We start from the raw sequence: 5,278 nt of genomic DNA on the forward strand, positions 1-5,278 counted from the left end.
GATCTATTTCTCTTTTCATATACCTTAGTCTGATTTATGTGTTTTGGAGCTGTATCATTGTGTGCACATATATTTATTTTTATTATGTCTTCTTTATGGTTTGGCCCTTTAATCATTTTTATAATATCTCTCCTTGTTTCATTTGCTGATTTTTTTCTTTAAAGTCTGTTTTATCAGAAATAATATTACTACTCCTACCCTTTTTTGGTTGACATTTGCTTGATGTATGTTTTTTACCCTTTAATTTTTAGCTGATGTTTGTCTTTGTGTCTAATGTGTGTTGTGTTTAGACGTCTTATTCATGGGTCCTGATTTCTTACCCATTCTGTTACCTCTGTCTCTTGACTGGTGCATTTAGTTCATTTGTATTCAGTGTAATTGTTGATAGGTATGAATGTACTATCATTTTACTCTTTATTTATTTATTTTGTTTGTTTGTGGGTGTAATGTTGATGGTTTCTTTATTCTGTATATTTTTCTGTGCTGAATTCATTTTGTTTATGGATTGTCTTCTCTTTTTCTTCACTGCTGTTGTTTTATTGTTCGGTGAAATGTTATGATTTTCTTCTTTATTTTGGTGAGAAGTTTTATTAACTTTCTTTGAGGTTATGCTTTAATTATTAACTTCCCAAGTTCAAAAAAAAACCTCTATCTGATATTATCTTGATTTTCTTTCTATTTTAACTTTCTGAAACTCTATCACTCACTCTTTCTTTTTGGTGTGTAGTTGCCCTTATTCACACATTGATATCTCTAGACCCCTATTTTCAGTGCTGTAGGTTGATTTTGCTATTGGTACATCTAACATTGGGTTGATTTCTGGGTGATGCTGTTGTGTATCTCAGCCCGTAGTTCTTTCACTGAAGGACTCCTTTTCCATTTCTTGTGAGCATATTCTAATTCTACTAACTTCCTTAATTTCTGTTTATCTGGAAATGTCCAAATTCTACCATCTTACTTGGCACTATTTTCTCTCAGGTTTTTATATATGTCATCCTATTGCTTTCTTGCCTTCAAGATTTCTGCTGAGAAATCAGAGTTTAGTCTTGTTGGTTCTCTTTGTAGGTAATTTTTCCCCAAAAACTGTGTCCAGAATTCCTTCCTTTTCTTTGGTTTTGGCAAGTTTAATTATGTTGTAGCTTGGTGATTGTCTTGTGGGGATCTATCCTAATTGAGGGTCACTGAGCTTCTTAAATATAGGAAAGATTTCTGCAAACAAATGATTGAAAATTGCCTTTTTTATTTTTGTTTTTTTTTTAGTCTCTTCTGTTCTGGAATTCTGATCACATATAGGTTAATCCTTTTGGTGGTGTCCCACATAATTCCTAAAATTGCTTACTTTTTTGTCCTTTTTTTTTTCTTTTCTGATTGTTCCTCCATTAGGAGATTGGTCTTCAATTTTGCTAATTCTGTCTTTCATTGCTTCAATTCTGCTCCTTTCTCCTTCCAATCTATTATCACGTTTTGACAGTTTAGTGTTAATCTTCTGGATTTATATTTGCTTTTTTTGTATAGTTTCTAATTTTCCATTGATCTTGTCAATTTGTTCTTTTTATTTTGTTCTGTATTTTGGAGTTTTGGTTATGTTTTCTTTTATTTTTATCTGTGGATTGCTTGATCTCTTCCTTAGTTTGCTGAAAAAGACCTAATTATAAGTCTTATAAATTCCTTGTCAGATCTTTCCAGTAGAATTTTTTCCTCCAAAAGATTTTCTAACCATGTATTTTGGACAGTTGTTTGAGCCATCTTGTCCTGTGTGTGTGTGTGTTTGTGTGTGATTTCAAGCTGTCTGTTGTCTCTGAAACTGCGGGGTTATTGTATGAATTTATTGATTATTTGTTGGTTTGTTTCACTCAGATTTATTGTTTTGCTTGTTTTAAAATATCCAGGCAATGGGAAAGGTATGCTACTCTGGTCACTAGTTTAGCAGCAATGGGGCACTTTATCACCTGTCTCTAGGTGGATTTGGTAATGTGTAGGAATGTGAGAATGTGTCTCTGGGCACTTCATCTGCAGAGCATCTGAGGGCTTGTTGGGTGGCTGGCCACTGTCTTTTGTCAGTCCAGTACTGTTGCAGCAGGTGGTGGTACTCATCTGGTAGATGGGATGGCAGGTATAGTGGGTATGACTGGGTAGGGTTTCTGGCTCCAAATTGCTAGAGGGAAATAAGGAATAAAGTAGGGGGAGAGTAAGAAAAATTCAAAAATGAACAAATATGGGGTGGAAAGAAACTGGGAAGACCTAAGAAGAAAAAGAAAAATGAGACAAACAAAAGAAAAAGAAAAAGAAAAAGAAATGAGGTTAGGATTGACAATAATCAACAAACATGGTTGTGGTGGAATATAGCGCCCAGCCTGGAGCACACACCACAGACTACAGCACATCAGGAGCAAGCACTACTGAAAATAGAAGGGTACAGAAGCAGGGAGAGGTAAGAGGAAAACAAGTAAAAAGAGAAAAACAAAAGTAATGCAGTACTATAGCAATGAAACGATATACGATAGGATGAATGTAAAACTAATGTTCTCCCATGTAAACTATCACGCAATTCACAATAAAACATTAAAAAAAAAAAAGTAATGAGTACTGGCTAAAGCATAAGATGCTAAACATGCTGCAATGGGAATGCAGAACTCACTCCAAGGGAGGGCATGCCATCATCCTCTGAGGGTTTGGGGTGGGCTCTGCTGACCTTGGAGGCAAAGGAGGGGTTGGCACCTGCTCTGTGGAATTAAAAAAAAAAAAAAATGTGGTGAAGAGGAAGAAAAAAAGAAAAGAAAGAGGAAAAACAAGAACGGAAGAGAAAAGAAGTAAGAAGGAAAAAGAGGGAAAAAGAGAGAGACCAAAGGCATCACAGCACTGGTCAAAGTGGTAACCACCAAACGCGGGCACCAGGAGCGCAGCCATCTCATCACAGGAACACGTAACACTGACTGGGGTCGCAAGGGGGCACAGGTGCTGCTGTGGTGGAGGTGGGGCGTGCCTCGGCAAGATCAAAAGGAAAAAAGGCCAATGAAAGAAGAAAAATAAAGGAAAGCAAGAAAGAAACAAGGGAAGGAAAGGGGAATGAATTAAGAGAGACAAAGAATAGAAAAAGTGGCACAGCACTAGCAGCAGGGGAGAGGGTGTGTTTGACCCCCAGGTAGGTCAGAATGAGGGAGCTGGCCTCCTGGGAGGCTGTGCAGGATAAGGAGGGAGATTATACATCTCTAATTACCCATCATAGGTCCAATAGGAACGCTGCTTCTTGTTGTTATTGTTAGGTGCCATCAAGTCAGTACTGACTCATAGCAACCCTATGTACAACAGAAGGAAACACTGCCTGGTCCTGGGCCAACCTCACAATTGTTGCCACGCTTCAGCCCATTGATGCTGCCACTTTGCCAATCCATCTTGCTGGGGATCTTCCTCTTTTTTCTCTGATCCTCCACCTTACTAAACATGATATCCTTCTCTAGAGAATATGTTCAAAGTATGAGAGATGAAGTTTGGCCGTCCTGGCCTGCAAGGAGCACTCTGGCTGCACTTCTTCCAACACAGATCTGTTGGTTCTTTTGGCAGCCCATGGTACTTTCAATATTCTCCTCCAACACCATAACTCAAAAGCATCAATTCTTCTATGGTCTTTCTTATTCACTGTCCAGCTTTCACATGCATATGAGGTTATTGAAAATACCATGGCTTGGGTCAGGAACGCTTGGAATCATTCAAAATGACCACTCTGTGCTAGGTGGGTGTTCTCTGCTTCTTGTATCTCCTTGTTTTCTCTTTTCATTCATTCTCTTCCACTCTTGGACATCTTATTTACTTCTTTATCTGTTCATTTGGAGATCTGGGTTTCAGGCCTGTCATCAATAGCCATTTGACTTAGTTTCCCCTAGTCTTTGTTGTGAGGAGTCTGGATAGTACATCTGGATCAATCCCCTCCCCCTGTTTCCCTCCCCCCATTTTATATCCTAGATTATTATATTTTCAAGCAAATATTTTAAATTCCCCATATTGCTTTTAATAATTGAATGGGGTCGAGAGTTCTTTGGGGAGAGGTATAACTAGATAAATATTGTCTTGCTATTGTTATTACAACCTTAACTTTAATCCTGGCCTGGCATTGTGGATCACAAAACAACCTTGATGAATGAAGTCTTTCTTAATAACCATATCATTAGACATGTTTTTAAATCTAAAGTACTTTCGTATCCCTTGATCATTAGAGGAGTGGACTGGACTATTTCATAATACTATGATCTCCTGGGCAGGGAAATAGTTCCTTGAAGATCATACAGAGTTGGTGGGAGAATGCCACATGGGGCAGAGGCTTTGAATCTAAGTTTCTATGATGTATTTTCTAACTCTCAGGGAAAAAGGGTATGGGATGAGCACTTTACTGCAAACCACAAGATTGGCAGTTCAAACCCACCAGCTGCTCATTGGAAACCCTAAATAGGGTCACTATGAGTCAGAACCAAGTTAATGGTACTTAACAACAGTAGCAACCTTCAATATGTGAATCCTGAGATATACAGGCAACTAAGTGAAACTTTACTTCAGCTGTTTATCCAGGGATGTTCTGCCTACTACTCACAAACTGTTTATTCTTTTATTGTCACTTGCTATTTCTTCTCTTCTCTTGTTTTTTTTTTTTTTTTTTTAATTGTGGTAAATATACAAGGATGTGTCAAAAATTTATCTACACTTAAATTATATTAAAATGTCCATCTACATTCACGGCTGATGACAGCATTGAGCATAATGTGAAATGGTTCTGTCAAATAAATGAGTAACAGTGGATTATGTGGCAAATCACTTGCAAATCAGCCGTGGCTATGCCTATGAAATAATCCATGACAGACTTGGGTTTCAAAAAGTTTGTGTGAGGTGAATATCTAAACAACTCACAGAAGGACATAAAGAGAAGCATTTGGACACCTGCAAATAAAATTTAGTCTGATGCTCAAAGGAAGGTAAATGTTTCTTAAATAAAAGTCATTCCTGGTGATGAGACTTAGATTCATCACTACGAGCCTGAGAGTAAACAGCAAAGTATGGAATGGAAACATCCTCGATTGCCAACCAAGAAAAAGTTCAAAAGTCAACCATCATTGAACCCCAGCATAGTGATCCTGCTTGGTCGTCTTAGAGCAGGTGGAGGTCTGGCAACATCTTGTGTGTGGGTTCCCCAGCTGGTCTCCTTCCTCCCTGCCTTCTTCGGATGGTGTCTGTTTATGGTGGACGTGTGGCCAGAGACGGGCAAGGATCACGTGGAACCTCGGCAACCTAA

This window comes from Chrysochloris asiatica, unplaced genomic scaffold (genome assembly GCF_000296735.1).
Source record: "Chrysochloris asiatica unplaced genomic scaffold, ChrAsi1.0 scaffold00012, whole genome shotgun sequence".
In the NCBI taxonomy this organism is placed as follows: Eukaryota; Metazoa; Chordata; class Mammalia; order Afrosoricida; family Chrysochloridae; genus Chrysochloris; species Chrysochloris asiatica.